General features: G+C 37.0%; 1 protein-coding gene and 1 pseudogene across 2 annotated transcripts in view; one reads left to right on the top strand and one right to left on the bottom strand.

Moving 5' to 3' along the window:
* BRIP1 (BRCA1 interacting protein C-terminal helicase 1) overlaps positions 1 to 22,317 on the top strand; it is a 141,399-nt gene that overhangs the window by 15,138 nt on the left and 103,944 nt on the right. The gene's annotated exons all lie outside the window — the stretch shown is intronic.
* LOC118633976 lies at positions 14,204 to 15,431 on the bottom strand (annotated as a pseudogene).

Raw genomic sequence — 22,317 nt, forward strand, 5'->3', positions numbered from 1 at the left:
TTTAACAGCCAGAAGTTATGGGGACTTCCCTTCCTGGCACTGGAACCCTTGGCTGGGGCAGCTGGAGTGGGGCTGGAACCCCTTGTTTCTCAGGGGGGAAATCCTTCTGATATTTACTGCCACATGAGAGTGTGGGGCCAGCCCATTTTGTGTCTCTGCCCCTTCTTCCAGGCTTCTTCTTTATATCCTTAGTTATAGACATCAAGTGCACCAACATTCGCATCATGAGGATCCCAGAAAAAGAAGAGAAAGAGCAAGGAACTGAAATCTATATGAAAAAATAATAATGGAAAACTTTCCTACCCAAGTGAAGGAAATAGACATACAAGTCCTAGAAGTGCAGAGAGTCCCAAACAAGATGAACCCAACGACACATCATAATAAAAATGCAAAAGGTTACAGACAAAAAGAGAACCTTAAAAGTAGCAAGAAAAGGGCAGTTAGGTACCTAGAAAGGAGCTCCTATAAGACTGTCAGCTAATTTCCCATCAGAAACTTTGCAGGCCAGAAGGAACTGGCACAAAGTATTCAAAGTTACAAAAAGCAAGACCTACAAGCAAGATTACCCTACCCACACAACCCCAACCAGGGCCAGGGACAAACTGCAACTGAGGTATATGCCCTTAGTGGGAGCGGAACCTGTGACTCTCTGGTTCGTAGGCCCACGCTCTAACCACTGAGCAAAACCGGCCAGGGCGGGAATTCTTATTTTTTAAAAATAGCTACAGTGGTTTTTCTTTTTTATTACTCTTTCTGTTGTTTTTTTTATTTTTCAATTACAATTGATGTACAATATATTAGTTTCAAGTGTACAACCCAGTGATTAGACATTTATATAACTTATGAAAATCACTCTGATAAATCTAGTACCCATCTGAAACCATACAGGGGTGGGAAAAAGTAGATTTACAGTTTTGTTAGATTTCAGGTGGTTCTGAATAATGGTTGTTCTGTTGTTTAGCTGTCATTTTGATGTGGTTGTGGGAGGATGCAAGTACCTACACAGCATCTTGACAGAAGTCTCACTGTGGTCCTTCGTTAAAATAAAGCTAGTCTGATAAAATTTGAGCTTTCAAGTGAAAATCAGAATTTTGAAACACTATAGACCATTGTGAGCTTGTCAGTTATTTGACATTTATAGACTTTTCTGATGATATGTGATTTTTGAAATTATGTAATAAAATGTGCTTACATTTGTAAGATCTGTAAAATCAGTGAACCAAATATTTTTTAAATGACCTGAGTTTCGTATTACAAAATCCATCCTACATGCAAGGTAGACCAGTGGATCTTTTTTGCTCCATCCCCTTATCCTCAGGCAACCACCAATTATTTTTTCCCATATTTAACCAGCAACTTTTATTTTTCTACTAATATAGACAGCTTAGTTTATGCTACTCTAATATACTGTACTTGCCCACTTTACAGGCTTTTAGAATTTTTAATTAAAAATATGTATACAATATAATTTAAAAAATATATATATACATATATACACATATATATACACACACATATACATATATACATTTATTTTATTTTTTATTATGTTGACAGATCATATGTCTCACATTTTATGTATCATATTTTAATCTAGATCATCTAAAGATCTTAAATAAGGTAATTTGAGGGACTTGGAAAAGTAACATTTCTTTCTTTTTTTTTAAAAAATTTATCTTTATTGTTGAAAGTATTACAGATGTCCTCCTTTTTTCTCCTATTCACTCCCTCCTCCCCGCTCTTGTCCCCCGCTGCATTCACCACACTTGTCTGTGTCCAGTGGTTGTACACATATGTATCTAAGTTCTTTGGTTTATCTCTTCCTGCTCTCTCCCTCTCCCCCTTCTGAGGTTTGTCAGTCTGTTTCCTACTTCCATGTCTCTGGATCTGTTTTATTCATCAGCTTATTTTGTATATTCCACGTATAAGTGAGATCATGTGATACTTGTCTTTCTCTGACTAGCTTACTTCACATAACATAAAGCTCTCCAGGTCCCTTTATGCCATCTCAAAGAGTAATAGATCTTTCTTTTTTTAGAACTGCATAGTATTCCATTGTGTAAATGTATCACAGCTTTTTTTTTAAAAAAAAATTTTTTTTAAATGTTTTTATTTATTTTTTAGAGATAGGAAGGGAGAGGGATAGATAGAATCATTGATGAGAGAAGCATCAACATCGATTGGCTGCCTCCCACACACCCCTCACTGGGGATTGAGCCCGCAACCCAGGCACGCACCCTGACCAGGAATTGAACCAGTGACCTCTTGGTGCATATAGGTCGATGCTCGGTCACTGAGCCACACCAGCTGGGCTGTACCATAGGTTTTTTAACCACTCATCTACTGATGGACACTTGGGCTGTTTCCAGATCTTAGCTATTGTAAATAGTGCTGCTATGAACATAGGGGTGCATATATTCCTTCTGATTGGTTCTTCAGGCTTCTTAGGATATATTCCTAGAAGTGGAACCACTGGGTCAATGGCAATTCCTTTTTTTTTTAATCCTCACCCAAGGATATTTTTTCATTTATCTTCAGATAGAGTAGGAGGGAGAGAGAGACCCACACACACATCAACTGGCTGTCTCCCACACAACCCCGACCAGGGCTGGGGACTGAACCTGAGGTTCGTGTCCTTGACCTGAGACTCATTGGTCCACAGGCCGATGCTCTAACTGCTGAGCCAAACTGGTCAGAGCCTATTTTTAATTTTTTGAGGAAACACCATATTGTTTTTCATAGTGGCTGCACCAGTCTGCAATCCCATCAGGAGTGTACTAGAGTGCTCTTTTCTCCACATCCTCAGCAGCACGTATTGTTTGTTGATGTGTTGATGGTAGCCATTCTGGCAGGTGTGAGATGATACCTCATAGTCATTTTAATTTGCATCTCTCTGATGATTAGTGATGTTGAGTATTTTTTCATATGTCTCTTGGCCATTTTTATATCTTCTTTGTAGAAGTATTTTTTCAGGTACTCTGCCCATTTTTTAGTTGTATTGTTTGTCTTCCTTTTGTTGAATTGTATGAGTACTTTATATATTTTGGAAGTTAACCCCTTATCCGATATATCATTGCCAAATATGTTCTCCCATACAGTGGGTTCCCTTTTCATTTTGATGCTGGTTTCTTTTGCTGTACTGAAGCTTTTTAGTTTGATATAGTTCCATTTATTAATTATTTTGTTTGTTTCTCTTGCCCTAGGCAATGTATCAGTGAAAAGTCTACTACATGTGATGTCTGAAATTTTGTTGCCTGCATTGTATTCTAGAATTTTTATAGTTTCACTACTTACATTCAAGTTTTTAAATCCATTTTGAGTTTATTCTTGTGCATGGTGTAAGTTGGTGGTCTAGTTTCATTTTTTTGCATGTACAAGTCCAACTTTCCCAACACCATTTATTTATTTATTTATTTTTTCCAACACCATTTATTGAAGAGACTTATCTTTACTCCATTGTATGCTCTGGCTTCCTTTGTCTAATATTAAATGAGCATGTCTTACATTAATTTCTGGGTTCTCTGTTCTGATCCATTGCTCTAGATACCTGCTCTTTTGCCAGTACCAGACTGTTTTGATTACAGTGGCTTTGCAGTATAACCTAATATCTGGAATTGTGATTCCTCCAACTCTGTTATTTTTTTTCAAGATTGCTGTGGCTATTCGGGTTCTTTTTTGATTCTATGTAAACTTTTGGAGTTTTTGTTTTAAATCTGTGAAATATACCATTGGTATTTTAATGGGATTGCATTGAATCTATAGATTGCTTTGGGTAGCATGGACATTTTAATGATGTTTATTATTCCAATCCATGAACATGGTATGTGCTTCTACTTCTTTATATCTTCCTCTATTTCTTTTTTCAGTGTCATGTAGTAACTTTTTTTTTTTTTGGACCTATTCCGTCAAATGGGAGGAAAAAGATCGTGGGACTAGATTTGCTATACCTTGTATTTCATTTAGATCTAACACCTCTAAATTCTAAGGATTCTTTTCCTGTTTTGGTTCTTATAAGATGATATTAGGGAGGACAGTATTCACTTTTTAAGAGAATAGTTATTTGGATTAATAAATAATGGTTTTGTTCTTTTATCCCTACAAAGATATATATAGATATAGATATATATATAATAGTCTTTAAATATTTGAAATCTGTAGTTGTATTATTTTTTGAAAAACTTTGCTTCATAAATTAAATGACAAACTAGTTTAATGATTTTTGTTTTCCTCTAAATTGACATTAAACTTTATAGGTTTTTCTTTAGAAATTTCTGTTTGTATTAACATAATTTAGTTTCTAACCTATGGATTGGAGAATTGGATAGTTATCTTTTTCCTTCCTAACATTTTCAGTTAGAAAATAGTGTCAGTACCTCTTCTCTTATTTGAATTACCTTCCATTGTCCACTGGAATGGACATTTAGATTCCTTTTTTGTGCTGATAATATATATGTTGAAGAACTAGTGAGGCATCAGCCATGTAGTCAAAATATAGCTAAGAAAACCATTAAAAAATAATAGAACATTACCATTCTGATATTACTTTGTTTCATTATTTATTATTTTCTCTAGAATTTATTTGTACTCTCTTCATTCTTTGAGTGAATCCTCCCAATGGATGAAGTATTTTCACAGGTGGATAATTATGTTTATATTTACTTTTTATTTGTTCATTAAATAAGTGCTATCACTGCCTATATACCTTTATAAAAGTGATATTTTTTATTTTGTGTAGCAGTAGTATGTATTACTTTTGCCCAGTGTGTAGAAAAGGCATGGGTCCAGCAGAGAGCGCTGTTCACCTTCTGATAAAGTGTTGGGCAAAAACTTGGACTTTTATTTCATCTTTTTCATCTTAATCTCTGCCTTTTCTTTCTTTTCTGATTCTTCCTCCGTTTTTCCCTCTCTCCCTCCTTCTCTTCAATATTTAGTATGTTCTCTAGGATCTCAGGAAGAAAAAATGACCAATTTTCTCTGAAAAGTATTTTACAAGTCATTTTCTCATAGTTTTAATTTACTTTTATTTACATACAACTGCTTATGTAGTGATATGATGTTTACTATGTGCCAGAAAATCTTCTATGCACTATAGAAATATTAGTTTACCTCGTAAACACAAGTTCGTGTGAGTTAATGCTTACTATAAGTTCTTTTAACTTTTCTGTGGATTTTATAGTTTTCAAAATGAGACAAAAGAGTTCAACTCAATTCTTGTAATAACTATCCGAGAAAGGTATTATTAAGATTTTCCTCAAATGGCAAATAAAGGAATTTGAAACAGAAAATTTAAATATCTGTTTATGTTACAAAACTGATGAGTAGAGGCTGGTTTAAAGTAAAATCAAGCCCTGGCCGGTTTGGCTTAGCAGTTAGAGTGTCGGCCTGTGGTCCAGAGAGACCCGGGTTCGGTTCCTGCTAAGGGCACGTACCTCGGTTGCAATTTGTCCCTGGCCCTGGTTGGGTTGTGTGGGTGGCAGCCACTCGATGTGTCCCTTTCACGTCGATGTTTCTCTCTCTCTCTCTTCCTCACTCTCCCTCCCACTCTATCTGAACAAAAAATGGAAAAAATAGCCCTGGCCAGTTTGGCTCAGTGGTTAGAGTGTCGGCCTGTGGTCCAGAGAGACCCGGGTTCGGTTCCCGCTAAGGGCATGTACCTCGGTTGCAGTTTGTCCCCGGCCCTGGTTGGTCGTGCAGGTGGCAGCCACTCGATGTGTCCCTTTCACATCGATGTTTCCCTCTCTCTCTCTCCCTCTCTCTCCCTCCCACTCTGTCTGTACAAAAAAATGGAAAAATGTCCTCGGATGAGGATAAAAAAAAACAAAACAAAAAAAATAAAAAATGGAAAAAATGTCCTCAAGTGAGGATAAAAATAGATAAATAAATAAAGTAAAATCAAGGCCATCAGCTCTAGAATTGATCCTCTCAACCACCTCACTATTCTGCTTCTGAATAAACTCTTCCAGATGACCTTTGGGAGAAAGATAGTTATTTTTGTACGGTTACAGGTCATTATATGCAGTACCACATAGATAATTCATTTAAGATTAGGTCCTCTTTTAGTCTCTCTCTTAACATCCTGTTCTTTACAATGTTTAACAAGTTTATATATTTATCTGTAGGTTTAACTATTTTGTTTGCCAGGATGTCCATAAGGACAGGTATGATGTCTTTCTTGTTCACTTTTTTTAATAATCCTCACCCGAGGACATTTTTCTATTTTTTGTTCAGATAGAGTGGGAGGGAAAGAGAGTGAGAGAGAGAGAGAGAGACAAACTGTAACCGAGGTATGTGCCCTTAGCGGGAACCGAACCCAGGTCTCTCTGGACTGCAGGCTGACGCTCTACCGCTGAGCCAAACCAGCCAGAGCTCTTGTTCACTTTTTTATAACAAGCATCTTGCACAGGACCTGCATTCTAGTAGGTAGTCACATGTTTGTTGAGTAAATGAATGAAAACAATGGCCAAAATTAAGGATGTGCACAATTTACCACTATTGTGGTTTACAGCTTTTACTTAGATCCATATACTTAAGGCGGTGTGATGGTGCTGTTAAATAGAGGCAACTTAAAGCAGGTTTTAAAATGTTTTTTTCTTCTGTGGTACATTTGCTTGTAGTTTTTATGTACTAATACACAAAAATAAAAGATCAAACAATGATTTCAGGGACCAACAGGTAAATTGGCACTTAATGTAAATAAAAGATTAGAAACAATTTTTGATTTCTGTAGCTACTCTCAGAATAAATTGTTAAATAATATTACTAACTAGTTGAAGTATAATTTATTCAAGGCAAACACATTTTTGAAACCTATTATATTCCAGACACTTACATGGATACATGGAACAGAATGACAACTGTCAAGGGAATGGGGGAGACTGGATAAAAGAAAGTGAAGGGATTAGCCAAAGAAAAATATATGCATAACCCATAGACACAGACAACAGTGTGGTGATGGCCAGAGGGAAGGGTGAGATAGGGGCTGGGTGGAGGTAGGCAAAGGGAGGGAAAATGGGGACATCTGTAATAGTGTCAACAATAAAACAAACCCAATAACCTGTATTTCACAAAGTGTTATTAATAATGATATGATGATAATTTTTTGGAATATATACTGTGCCAGTTAATTTTTATGTTTTCTCATTTAATTTTTATATCAGCATTGTGAGAAAAATTGAGCAGATATTAGTCTCATTTTACACAAAGGAAAATTGAAGTTCGAAAATACTAGATTATTTGACTATAGTCATACTGCGCATAAATAGTGTAACCATGATTTGAGCCTAATTCTAAAATTGAGTGAATATGGATTCGTGATTATACATGGGGGAAAAGGAGAGAAAAGGAATGGCTAGGAAAAAAATTTGTTTTTTGGCTGGTAAGGAAAAACAAAGTTACAGTGCAAGAGAAAATAGATTTTATTCAGTATGTTTGGCATTAAAATATCTTCTTTTAGACCTGGTCAGTTTGGATCAACAGTTAGAACGTTGGCTTTCAGACCAAAGAGTTGTGGGTTTGATCCCAGTCAAGGGCATATCTTGGTTACAGGTTCGATCCTTGGCCTATTGGGGTCGTGTGGGAGGCAACCAGTTGATGTTTCTGTTTCACGTTGATGTTTTTCTCTCTCCCTTCCTCCCTCCCACTGTATCTAAAAATCAATGGAAAAACTCGGGTGAGGATTAAAAACTTATAATAATAAATTAATTAAAGTATCTTCTTTCAAATAGTCAACCTAAAATTGGGGAAAGTCAAAATTAAATATTTTGTATTTTACATACTAAAGAATTAAAGGAAATTTAAAACTCAAATTAAAAATATTGTTTGAAAAACCTTTAACATATAAACCAGTACAGAGTGAAAATCAACATATTCTCCCTTAAAATATTGCTCCCCTACCTCTTTCTGCTTCCTAGAAGTAAACAGCATAAACACTTCCATGAAAATCTTTCTAGATGTTTTTGTATAAATTTACAACAGATATTTCCATAGTTCTGTTATAGGTTACATTTTTTTACATTTAACTTTCTTATTTATAGGACTTATTTTACTATCTGTGTGAGGCCAGGCTCTATATGTATGCTTTTCCAAATATATGATCAGTTTTCCTAGTGTTAAAGAGTAGTTTTTTTTTGACATGAACTTTTGCTCTTATCATATACCAAATACATACTTGAATTGGTTTCTGGACCTTTTTTTATTTTCTCTTTAAATTTTCATTTTTTCAAAGTATGTATGTATTTTGTCAGAGTCAAAGATGTCTACATGGCTTCAAACAAAAAGTAGTAGACTCTTGCATTAGTTCTATTCTCCACCAGTTTCTACTATCTGAAGTCAGTGATTTAAAATGTGTTTACCTGTTTATTCTGATATTCATGTATTTGTTTAAAAATAACATGCTTAACTGATTGTCTCTTGAATTTTTGGTTTTAGTTACTTTCTGTTGCTTTCCTATGATTTCTTTTCTAATTTTCTCATTACTTTTCCCCTTAACCCTTACAATATTTGATGTTTATTGTATTGTAATTTTGTCAGTAACATAAAAACAGAAGCAAATGTTATACTGTTAGAGTTTTTTCCCCACAAACCAGGTTTTATTTTTTTCTAATGCTAATATTTATCTTGTCATTTATTTAATTTTTTATATGCTTGTAACTGTTTATACCCAAACTCTGATAGAACTTAAAATTTGTCAATTCAAAATCATTAGGTCAAGAATGTCCTTTTTTAGACTCTTGGTATTTAGTGGAAAAATAATTTTTTTTTTTTTTTTTTTTATTCTCACCCGAGGATATTTTTCCATTTTTTGTACAGATAGAGTGGGAGGGAGAGAGAGGAAGGGAGAGAGAGTGAGAAACATCGACGTGAAGGGACACATCGAGTGGCTGCTACCCGCACGACCAACCAGGGCCGGGGACAAACCGCAACCGAAGTACGTGCCCTTAGCGGGAACCGAACCCGGGTCTCTCCGGACCGCAGGCCGACGCTCTAACCGCTGAGCCAAACTGGCCAGGGCGAAAAATAATTTTTTGATGTTGAATTATATTTTTTATGACATTGGTAATTTTGTATATGAAAAATTATGTTTCTTAGAGAAAATTTGGAAACCATTGAAGTGTATAATGAAGTTATTAACATTAATTCTTAATTCAACTATCCCCTCAGTGTAAACCCCTGCTATTTTCCTTGTTATCTATTTTTACACACACATAATTAGTTATCTATTGTTGTGTAACAAACCAACCATTTATTTAGTTTACTATTCTGGGGGTCAGCAATTTAGGCTGGGCTCAGCTGGGCATTTCTTGTGCTGATCTCAGCTGGCCACTCATGCGTCTGGTCAGCTGCAGGTCAGCTGCAAGTCAGCAAGGCAGCTATGCTACAGGGTGTTGGTTGGCAGTCTGCTGGAGCCTGAACTCCTCTTTGTGTCACGTTTGCTAATGTCCCACCCACCAAAGCAAGTCAAATGGCCAAACCCAGATTTAGGAGGTGGAGTTCATCTCTTGGTGAGAAGAGTTACAAAGTGACCTTGCAGAGATTTATTTGTTTCTCTCTTTATTATGAACCACACAGTATTTTGTTAACTATTTTTGCTTTAGGACACCCATTATTTTTTCTTAATTTTTAACTTTTTATTGAGACTTTTATTTTTATAGAGCAGTTTAAGGATCACAGCAAAATTGAGGGGAAGGTACATAAATTTCCCATATATGCCCTACCTCTCTACATGCATAGCCACCCGCATTATCAATATCCCCCACCAGAATGGTGTATTTAGTATAGTTGATGAATCTGCACTGACACATCATAATCACCCAAAGTCCATAGTTTACATTATGGTTCACTTCCTGGTTTTGTACATTTAATGGATTTGGACAAATGTATAATAATATGTATTCATCATTGTGATATACAGAATATTTTTACTGCCCTAAAAGTCCTCTGTGTACCACCTATTCATCCTGTCCTTGTCCCCCTGAACCCCTGTCAACCACTAATTTTTAAATTTATTGGGGTGACATTGATGAATAAAATTATATAGGTCTTAGGTGTACAGTTCTATAATGCATTATCTGTATATTGTATTGTGTTCACCATCCCAAGTCAAGTCTCCTTCCATCACCATTTATCCCCCCTTTAAACACTGATCTTTCAAATTTTTGTTTTGTAATTCTCACCCAAGGATATTCCCTCCATTGACTTTTAGAGAGAGTGAGAGGGAGGGAGGGAGTGAACGAGGGGAAGAGGGAAAGAGAGAGAGAAACATCAATGTGAGAGAGGCTCTTTGATTGGTTGCCTCCACACGCATCCCAGTTGGGGCCTAGGATCTACCTGCAACCCAGGTACAAGCCCTTGACCTGGGAATCAAACTGAAGACCCTTTGGTGTGCGGGCTGACACTCTATCCACTGAGCCACACCCCCCAGGGCACCACTGATCTTTTCACTATCTTCACAGTCTTGCCTTTTCCAGAATTTCATGTATAGTTGAAATCATACAGTATGTATAGCCTTCTCAGATTGGCTTCTTTCACTTTTATGGCTTGATAGCTCATTTCTTTCTAATGCTAAATAATATTTCACTGTCTGGATATACCACAGTTTATTTATCCATTCACCTATTGAAAGGCATCTTGGTTGCTTCCAAGTTTCAGCAGTTATGAATAAAGCTGCTGTCAACATTGGCATGTAAGATTTTTGTGTGCACTCCTTTAGGTAAATACCAAGGAGCATGACTGCTGGATCATGTGATAAGAGTATGTTTAATTTTATAAGAAACCGCCAATTGTCTTCCATAGTGGCTGTACCACTTCATATTTCACCAGCAATGAATGAGAGTTCCTGTTGTTCCACATCCTTGCCAGTATTTAGTGATGTCAGCTTTCTGGATTGTGGCCATTCTAATAGATGTGTAGTGATATCTCATTGTTTTGATTTGCAATTCCCTGATGACATAATGACATGTTATTTTGAACATCTTTTCATATGCTATTTGCCATCTAAATATCTTTGGTGAGGTTTCTAATTAGGAAGAAAAAGCAAGGTATCTAATAAGGTCTAAAAGGATTAAAACGGTCATTTTAAAAAATTGGGTTGTTTGCCCTGCTGGTGTGGCTCAGTGGTTGAGCATCAACCCATGTACCAAGAGCTTGCCAATTCGATTCCCTGTCAGGGCGCATGCCTGGGTTGTGGGCCCAAACCTCAGTGCGGGGTGTGCAGGGGGCAGCCAGTCAATGTTCTCTCTTATTGATGTTTCTATCTCTCTCTCCCTTCCTCTCTCTTTAAAATTAATAAAGAAAAATTATTTTTAAAAATCTTCTTTAATCGGATTGTTTTTTCTTGTTGAGTTTTAAAAGTCTTTGTATATTTTGGATAACAGTCATTTATCAGATGTATTTCTGTAAATATTTTTTCCCCAGTCTGTCCCTTGTCTTTTTAGTCTCTTGACATTGTCTTTTGTAGAGCAGAAAATTTTAATTGTAATGGAAGTCCAGTTTATCAATTATATCTTTTATAGATTGTGTCTTTGATGTTGTATCTAAAGCCACACCCAAGGTTATCTAGATTTCCTTATGTTATCTTCTAGGAGTTTCATAATTGTTGTGTTTTACATTTAGGTCTGTGATCTATTTTGACTTAATTTTTGTGAAGGTTGTAAAGATGGTGTCTAGATTCATTTCTTTGCATGTGGAGGTCCAGTTCTTCTAGCACCATTTGTTGAAGAGACTAATTTTGCTCCATTTTATTGCCTTTGCTCCTTTATTGAAAATCAGTTGACTATATTCATGTGGATCTATCCATGGGTCTTGTACCCAATCCTCCACAGATACTAAGGGGTGACTATATATTTCTTTCTTATCTATTAGTTTTTTGCTTCACGTAGTTTGAGGCTTTGTTGTAGGCACACACATGTTAAGGATTATTATGTTTTCTTGGACAATTGGCCCCTTTATCATTATGTAATGCCTTTTATCTCTTACCACTTTCCTTGCTTTGAAGCCTCCTCTGTCTGAAATTAATATAGAGCTACTTCTGCTTTCTTTTGATCAGTGTTAGCATGGCATATTTTTCTCCATCCATTTACTTTTAATTTATATGTGTCATTTATGGTGGGTTTCTTGTAGACAACATATACAGATGCTGCTAAATTTACTATGGGATTATATCCCGATAAAATCCTTAGTAGGTTGAAAATATTGTTAGTCAAAATGTATTTAATACAACTAACCTACTAAACATCATAGCTTAGCCCAGCCTACCTTAAACATGCTCAGGACACAATACAGGCATACCTTGTTTTATTGCGCTTAGTTTTATTGTGCTTCACAGATGTTGCATTTTTTCACAAATTGAAGGTCAGACCTTCCACCAGCAAAGTTTTAGATTATGACTTGCTTTCTTGCTTTACTTGCTTTATTGCAGTAATCTAGAATATCCCTGTAATATCTCTGAGTTATATCTGTATCCAAAAAATCTTGGCAGCACAGTATGCTGTAAAATATCAGATGTTTAAAACCCTTGTCACATGTCTGACTTGCTGTCACTGCCCAGCATCACGAGAGAGTATTATACACACACATATCACTAGCTTGGGAGCAGATTGAAATTCAAAATTCGAAATAAGGTTTTTATTGAATGTGTATCACTTTTGCACCACTGTAAAGTAGAAAAATCTTAAGTCAAACCTTCACAAGTCGAACCAGCATAAGACAGGGATTGTCTTTATCTGGTTATGTTTCTGGACTTCCTATTTTCTTTTTCATTGATCTATACCATTTTGATTATTGTAGCTCATTAATATTTCATGTATCTAGTTTTTTCTCATTACTATTTTATTTAAAAAGTACTTTGGCTATTCTTGTTTATTTTTACATATAGAATTAGCCTTTCTAGTTTAAAAAATTTCTTGATATGCTTTATAGATAATTTGAAAGAGGATTGACTTTACAGCCTAATTAAGACCATGCTATTTCCATTCGTTTTTCTTTTCTTCAGTAGTGTTTAAAGTTTTCTTACTAACTTTTTTTCAGCTTTATTGAGGTATAATTTACAAAATTGTAAGATACATAAAGTGTACATGATGATAATTTGTTTTTTCTTTTTATTTAAAAAATTACTATAAAATCTATACCATAGTAAAAAATTCAAACAGTAGAAGAACAGAAAAGTCATTACTTCACAGTTACACTCCCAGGAGTTTAGGTCTCATTCTAGAAGTGTGCTGCCTATGTAAGTGTAAATATTTTTCATTTAAAATATACATTCATATCTCATGGGTGTCTTTCCACATCAGCATATTCATACTTGTTTATTTTAAGACTAGGTAACTCATTTAACTAATTACCTATAGGTGGACATTTTGATCAATCCAAGTCTTTTATACACAGCATCTTTACATACTGGCACATTGAATGGGAGTATGTGAGTATTAGGAAATATTTCTTCTAAAAGTTTACAATTTTCATTGGCTAGAATAGATTCTAATGATTAGAATACTTTTTTTTTTTTTTTTATCCTCACCCAAGGACATTTTTTTCTATTTTTTGTTCAGATAGAGTGGGAGGGAGAGAGAGGAACATCGACGTGAAAGGGACACATCGAGTGGTTGCCCCCGGCACGACCCAACCAGGGCCGGGGACAAACTACAACCGAGGTATGGTCCCTAAGCGGGAACTGAACCCAGGTCTCTCTGGACCGCAGGTCAATGCTCTAACTGTGGAGCCAAACCGGCCAGGGCTGATTAGAATACTTTTGAAAGCAGTATGGCTAGGCTGACAGGTGGACTCAAGAGCTTAAGATGTGTTGCTTCTAAAAGAACAAGGTCATTCCTATGGCATTTCTGAAACAATCACATACTTATGCTCCCTCAGATGATTAACTACAAATCACAGCAAACAGTACAATAGTAGCTAACACATAAAAAGGTCACTGTCACTTTATGTCAAGAAAATAATTGAAGTAGTTCAGCAAATAGTAAAATAAAAGGAAATAAATGTTTCAGAACAAGCTCTTATATTCATTTGGTATCAATAAAATGGTTCAAAATAAACCAGAAGACCATGGCAAGTTATAGCTGTGTAAATGATGAAATCCAATATTTATTTTTTAGATTCAGCAGCTGAAAGCATCCCTTTGTAAAGAAGATGAAAAAGAAGTGTACATGCATTACTTCCAGACTGCATTGCTCTTTGGAAAAATAAGACCTACCAGTTAGAATTTGGGTGTTATTGTTAATTTTTCCTTCATGTCCGCATCATGGTGATTAACGCTCTCATTTCATGGTGCATTCTTCTCCATATAACAGGAAAAACAGTGACCCTTTAGTGAAAGTAGACTGAGTAGTTATTTGGTCTTCCTTTTTAAGAAATTTTTTTTTTTTTTTACTTTATTGATATTAGAGAGAGGGGAAGGGAGAGGGAGAGAGAGACAGAAATATTGATGAGAGAGAACATTGATTGGCCACCTCCTGCATGCCCCCCACTGGGGATTGGGCCCACACCTGGGCGTGTGTCCTGACCAGGAGTCGAACTGGCAACCTCTTGGTGCACGGGTTGATGCTCAACCACTGAGCCAGGTATGGCCTTTCTTATTGAGGTAGTCCTTTGTATTCTGAAATAGTGTGAGACCTTGAAGAAGAATATCCTTTGCCATGTGGCCATCATAAAGGGAAAAGAATGATGAACTCAACTTGAGTACCAAGTGGTCTTTCTGTCATGGCTCGATTTTCAGACAAATTCAACAGCAGTTTCAAAACTTGAAACTTGGTGCTTCTATTTTCAGTAAGCAACACTTGGAATAGGTCTGTAAGGTAACTGTGAAGCATGTGCTGGTAACCATTGGTAACTGTCATGTTTGTTAACAATCTCAGTGCCACCTGCTAGCTGCATAGTCAAGTTCAGGGGACCAGAAAAGATATCCTCAAAGACTTGACTGACGTATACCTTTATCTTGATTTGATTTTTAACATTCACACTCAGGTTACTCAGTGCATTTAAAGCCTTCTCTTTAATACTGTGGTTGGGATCCTTGATTTTGCTTCCAACAGTTGGAATACCACCCAATTCACAGATAAGGTGGTTAGCTGACAAGGCTGCATTGTTACCCAGAGTGATCAGATCTCTTTCAATAATTACAGGTTCCTCAATTGACTCAAGTAGATAAAGGAGTTCTGAAGTTGTTCAGTATTTAGGACATCGTATGAACCTTGGTTAAGTCTTCTGCAGACCAGGAGGGATGAAGTTGAAGGCACCTGATTTCCTCTCCATTGGCCCAGCGTCAGCCTGTAAATGCAATAGCATGCTCAGGCCCAGAGGACTAGGCCTGCCACCACCAGGGTGCTGCCCATACTGCCTGGAACTGGGGCACAGCTAAGGGTGTAGGAGGCTCTTGAGCACATGGATCTGTGAAGTAAGCGGGTCTGTAGCCCCCTAAGCTTCATCGTAATAACTGGATATGTATATATAGATTGTGAAAGAATTCCCCCATCTAGTTAATTAACACATGCTATTAATAACTTCTTAAATGTATTTGTAAGTTGATTTTTAGGTTATTTTTTATTTCTATATAATTGGGATTTTTCTTTTGTTACATTTTCTTTCTTTCTTTTTTTTTTTTTTATCCTCATCCGAGGACATTTTTTCATTTTTTGTTCAGATAGAGTGGGAGGGGGAGAGAGAGAGAAAGAGAGAAATATCGATGTGAAAGGGACACATCGAGGAGTGGTTGCCACCTGCACGACCCAACCAGGGCCAGGGACATATTGCAACCAAGATATGTGCCCTTAGCAGGAACCGAACCCGGGTCTCTCTGGACCGCAGGCCGACACTCTAACCGCTGAGCCAATCCAGCCAGGGCTCTTTTGTTATATTTTCTAATTGTGGTTTTATATGTGAAGACTTAATTTTTTTTACCAAACCACATTTACTATGTTTTCTTTTACTAAGCCTCATTAATGAATTTTTTTTATTGTTTATAATAGTTTCAATAAGTTTTAGATTTTCCAAGTAAGTAGTGACCTACTACTTATCTTTTATAAGTAGTGATCATTTTGAGTCCTTTGTAATTTTATAATATCTCCAGAAAAAAAGTATAAGTGTAACTATAGTAACAGATAGAATGATCATATAATTTATTGTCCAAACCAGGACACTTTTGAGAATGAAGATGGCAGGGAACATTATTAATTAATCTGAAACAATAGATGTAAACTGGAAAGTGGTTATCTTTGTCTTGTTGAGACCTCAATGAGAATGGTTCTAGTTTATCCCCATTAAGCATGAGACTGGCTTTTGGGGGGATATATATATAACTTATATATTAAGATATAATTTTTTGTCATGATAGAGAAGAATCATATTCTTATTTACTCAGCATTTTCATCAAGAATGAAGATTAAACCATAGAGATGAATATGATTTTTCATATTTTATCTTTTAATGTTTATCTATGTTAATAGATGTCCTAATCCTGAAAAGGGTATATCCTTTTGTTATTGGCTTTTTGGGTTTTTTAAATGTTGGGTGTGTATGTGTGTGTATAAGAGTCCTATTACAATTAGTTTGTTTCTTTTTTTTTATCCTCACCTGAGGACATTTTTGCATTTATCTTCAGATAGAGTGGGAGGGAGAGAGGAGTGGGAGGAAGAGAGAGAAAAACATTAATCTGAGAGAGACACATTGAGTGGTCGCCACCCTAATGACCCCAGTCGGGGCAGGGACAAACTGCAATTGAGGTACGTGCCCTTAGTGGGAACTGAACCCAGGACTCTCTGGTCCGTGGGCCGATGCTCTAACTGCTGAGCCAAACCGGCCAAGGCTACAGTTCATTGTTTCAATATTCATTAGTGATATCACTCTTCATATTTTTGGTGAGAGAAAGTTTATTTAATTTTGTTTTAAGATCATTGTTGTAGCCCTGGCTGGTTTGGCTCAGCAGTTAGAGCGTCGGCTTGCGGTCCAGAAAGACCTGAGTTCAGTTCCCATTAAGGGCACGTACTTCGGTTGCAGTTTGTCCCCGGCCCTAGTTGGGTCATGCGTGCGGGAGGCAGCCACTCGATGTGTCCCGATGTGTCCCTTTCACCTCGATGTTTCTTTCTCTATCTCTTCATCTCTCTCCCTCCTACTCTATCTGAACAAAAAATGGAAAAATGTCCTCAGGTGAGGATTAAAAAAAAAAAAGATCATTATTGTATTTGTTTTATAAAATAATTTGTAAACTTTCTTATTTTAAAAATCTTCTGTTAAGGAAATTTTATACACAAAGCAAAGAGAGGACAGTATAGTCAACCTTCTTATACCTATCACTTAACTTTAACAATTATCAATATTTTACCTCCCTGTTTGTTTTATTTATCCTATGCCATTTTCTTCTTTGTGTTGGGGGGTGGGGATTTGGTGGAAGAAATTGTGCGGGACTGGAATGTTTTAAATCTACTAGAAGACTTACCTATTTACCCATAAATAATTTGGTACACTGCCCTGGCCAGTTCGGCTCAGCAGTTAGAGCACTGGCCTGCGGACCAAAGAGTCTTGGGTTCGATTCCGGTCAAGGGCACATACCTCGGTTGTAGTTTCGTCCCCTGGTTGGGTCATGCTGGAGGCAACCAATCCATGTGTCGCACATTGATGTTTCTCTCTTTCTCTCAATCTCTCTCTCTCCCCCTTCCTTCCTCTCCTTTTCCCTCTAACACTATCTGAAGATAAATGGAAAAATATCCTTGGGTGAGGATTAAAATAATAATTTTATAATAATTTGGTATATATTTCTAATAGATAAAGACTTTAAAAAACTAGCAATGACTATTTAAAGATATCCGTATAGGTAAAAAAAATTAACAGTAATTCTTGGTCTAACATCCAGTCTATTTACAGATGTCTTTGTTTAAAAAATGTCATTATAGCCCTTGCCAGTTTTGCTCAGTGGTTAGAGCATTGGTCCTTGGGTTCAATTCCCAGTCAAGGTTATGTATCTCAATTGCAGGTTCAATCCTGGCCCCAGTATGGGTTGTGTGGGAGGCAACCAATTGATGTGTCTCTCTCACATCGATGTTTCTCTCTCTCTCTCCCCCCCTTCCTTTTTTCCCTCCCTCTTTATCTAAAAATCATTGGAAAAGTATCCTTGGGTGAGGATGAACACAAATAAAAATGCCATTATAGAGTTGGCTTTTTAAAATTAAGAATCCAGATGTACATGCATGACATTTCTTTTAAGAGAGAAGCTGTTGAAAAAAACTGCTAGATTTGTCCTGTAGGATTTCTCATGTTTAAGATGTATTTGATTTTATCCTCATGGGATGCTGATTAGGTTAATTGTCTTGTTTTTGAAATCTGGTTATTCCCCTGATTTTAGCTTTTTTTTTTTTTTTTAATCATTCTTTTACTCTGTTGAACCTGATAAGTAGGGTTTCATTGAGCAGGTTGGCTCCCAACCTCCCTTCAGTATACTTGTCATGAATTTTATGCTTCATTTTTCCCCACCTCTTTTATCAGTTCTTTGCTCCCAAATTTCCAGAAAGTTGTTGAACTTTTTCATTTATTGGTGAACTCCTTTTCCATGCTCTTTGTTTTTGTGGCTTTATTCCTTTTTGTACTTCTATGCCAGGGGATTGTCAACTTAAATGAGCAATAGGTAGCATGAATGAATGAAGGAGTCTAAGTGCCTGTGATTAACTTAAGTGGTAGACTATGATACCTCAAGAGTGTATGCCTTATATCAGTATGGCAATCTACTCAACATTGACTGCTACCCTCTAGGAATATAGACCCAGTGTGGGCAATCATTCAACATTTCCAAAAGAAGCCAAAACTATGGTTTTTCATCTCATAATTTTTTTTTTTTTAAATTGATTTTATTTTTTTATGAATTTTTATTTATTTTTTTGTTACAGATATTTTACCTTTTTACCCCATTGGCACCCCCCACCCCACCCCCTCCACCCTGTCCCCGGCTTAGTTGTCCATGTCCATTGGTCATGCATACATGCATATAAGTTCTGTGGTTTATCTCTTCCCACCCCCCCACCCCCCATCCCCTCTTCTGAGGGATGTCAGTCTGTGCCCTACTTCCATGTGTCTGGGTCTACTGTATTCCTCAGACTGTTATGTTCATTATATTCCATATATAAGTGAGATCATGTGGTATTTGTCTTTTTCTGCTTGGCTTCTTTCACTTAGGATAATACTTTCCAGGTCCCTCCATGTCGTCTCAAAGGATAAGAGATCTTTCTTTCTTACCGCTGCATAGTACTCCATTGTGTATATGTACCACAGCTTGTCCCATGTGCACTTGAGAAGAATGTGTATTCTGTAGTTTTGGGGTGTAATTCTCTGTAGATATCTATTAAATCCATTTGGTCTAGTGCTTCATTTAGAGTCTCTGTTTCCTTGCTAATTTTTTGCCTAGAGGATCTATCCAGTTCTCATAATTTTTAAGTAGTTCAAATTTATAAAACTCTTTGTAACCATTCAAAACATGATTTTCAATCAGATATGATTTGTGGGCTTCCAGTTTGAGACCTCATCTACAAACTAAGTTCATTTCAGTGGTGTTTTAGGTGAGATGGAAGGCAAATGTGTATACTTAATCTACCATAGTGGACTGAAAGTCTCCTGGTTTCATTTAAAGAAATTTTTTTTATTGGTTTTTGGAGAGAGAGGAAAAGAGAGGGAGGGAGAAAGAGAAACATTCATGTGAGATTGGAACATGAATCAGCTGCCTTCTGCACGCCACCTACCGGGGATCAGTCCTGCAACCCTGGCATCTGCCCTGACTGGGACTCGAACCAGCAACCTTTTGCTGCATGGCATAATGACCAATGAACTGAGCTACACTGGCCAGGGCTCTCCTGGTTACATTTTATGCATAGTAATCTTTAACCCATCTGTAAATTATTTCTTTAATTTATTTTCCCATTACAGTTGACATACAATACTATACTAATTTCAGGTGTACAATATAGTGGTTAGATGTTTATATAATTTACGAAGTGATCATCACCCTGGTAAATCTAGTACCCATAATAGGATACAATACATAGTTATTATATTGACTATGTTCCTTATGCTATACTTTAAATCCTCATGACTGTTTTTATAACTGGCAATTTGTATTTCTTAATCCCTTTTACTTTATAAAAATGTTTTTTGATTTTATTAGAGAAGGAGGAGGGGAGAGAAAGTTTCAATATGACAGAGAAACATCAATCAGTTGCCTCCTGCGTCCTCCCTACTGGGGATTGAGCCTGAATCCTGGGCATGTGCCCTGACTGGGAATCGAACTGGGACCTCTCAGTCCATGGAATGATGCTCAATCCACTGAACCACTTTTTTTTTTTTTACCACCCTCTAAACCCCTCTCTGATAGGGTGACCATCACTTTGTTCTCTGTATCTATGAGTTTGTTTCTGTTTTGTTTGTTTGTTTATTTTGATGTAGGTGGGAGGCAGAATCTAACTTATTTTTCTCTAAATAGTCATTTATCTAAATATTAATTGAATAATTTTCCCCAATGATTTGAAATGCCACCTGACTTAATTAGAATAATTTGCTTTTGAAGAAATAGAAGGCTACTCAAAAAAAGATCAAGCAGGAAATACAACTGCCCTTATTGAAATTCAAAAGTTTTTAGTTAGCTTCTCTCTTCTCTTTGGGGCCTCAAGTGTGTCTTCCCTGCCTCTTGCTACAGAATTTTTACTATTTTTTTATAGACTGATTTTCTGGATACTTGCCCTCTTTCATATAATCTTACCATTACATCTCAAAATGGAATCCTTAAAGGTTACAAGATGTTCTAGTCTGTTCCTTATAGTTAATAAACTCAGTTTACATGTCCCAAGTACCAATTCCTAAGAAAGTGAATCTAATTGGTCTAGTTAATACTTTGGTTATTCTCACTAGTAGTTTATTTTCCAGATTTGGTGTAGAACCTGTAGTAATACTTTATTTTTTAAAATGTTCATTGATTTCTGAGAGAGAGAAAGGGAGAAAGAGAGAAATAGAAACTTCGATGAGAGAGAACATTGATTGGCCGCCTCCACATGCCCCTCAAGTGGGGATTTGGCCCACAACCTGGGCATGTGCTCTGACTGGGAATCAAACTGGCAGTCCCTTGGTGCATGGGTCGACACTCAACCAATGAAACACACCAGCCGCGCTGTAGTAATACTTTATTTATTTATTTATTTTTAAATTCTCACCCGAGGACATTTTTGCATTTATCTTCAGATAGAGTAGGAGGGAGGAAGAGAGAGAGAGAAACATCAATCTGAGAGAGACACATCAACTGGCTGCCAACCACACGACCCCAACCAGGGCCAGGGACAAACTGCAACTGAGGTATGTGCCCTTAGTGCAGCAGTTCTCAACCTGTGGGTCGTGACCCCTTAGGGGGTCGAACCACCCTTTCACAGGGGTCACCTAAGACATAACAGTAGCTAAGTTACAGTTATGAAGTAGCAGCCCTGGCCAATTTGGCTCAGTGATTAGAGTGTCGGCCTGTGGTCCAGAGAGACCTGGGTTCGGTTCTCGCTAAGGGCACGTACCTCAGTTACAGTTTGTCCCCGTCCCTGGTTGGGTCGTGTGGGTGGCAACCACTCGATGTGTCCCTTTCACGTTGATGTTTCTCTTTCTCTCCCTCCCTCCCACTCTATCTGAACAAAATATCGAAAAATGTCCTCAGGTGAGGGTAAAAAAATTACATTTATGAAGTAGCAACGAAAATAATTTTATGGTTGGGGGTCACTACAACATGAACTGTATTAAAGGGTTGTGGCATTAGGAAGGTTGAGAACCACTGTCTTAGTGGGAACCGAACCCGGGATTCTCTGGTCTGTGGGCCAATGTTCTAACCGCTCAGCCAAACCAGCCAGGGCCGTAGAATACTTTAAATCTACACTGTTCTATTGAATACACTTGCCACTAGCCTCATGTGACTGTTTATTTTAATTAATTAAAATTCAGTTCCTTTGTTGCACTAATCACATTTCAAGTGCTCAGTAGCCACATGTGGGTAGTGGCAAGTATACTGAATAGTATAGATATAGAACATACCATCAGCACAGAAAGCTTTATTGGGTAGTGCTTCTTTAGAGGCTTCTATATTGATAACTTATGTAATTTTTAATGTCCATTAAAGAAGCATATATATATATATTTTTTTTTTTAATCCTCATCCGAGGACATTTTTCCATTTTTTGTACAGACAGAGTGGGAGGGAGAGAGAGGAAGAGAGAGAGAGGGAAACATTGATGTGAAAGGGACACATCGAGTGGCTGCCACCCGCACGACCAACCAGGGCCGGGGACAAACTGCAACCGAGGTACATGCCCT

The sequence above is a fragment of the Molossus molossus genome, unplaced genomic scaffold (genome assembly GCF_014108415.1).
Source record: "Molossus molossus isolate mMolMol1 unplaced genomic scaffold, mMolMol1.p scaffold_m16_p_19, whole genome shotgun sequence".
NCBI lineage: Eukaryota > Metazoa > Chordata > Mammalia > Chiroptera > Molossidae > Molossus > Molossus molossus.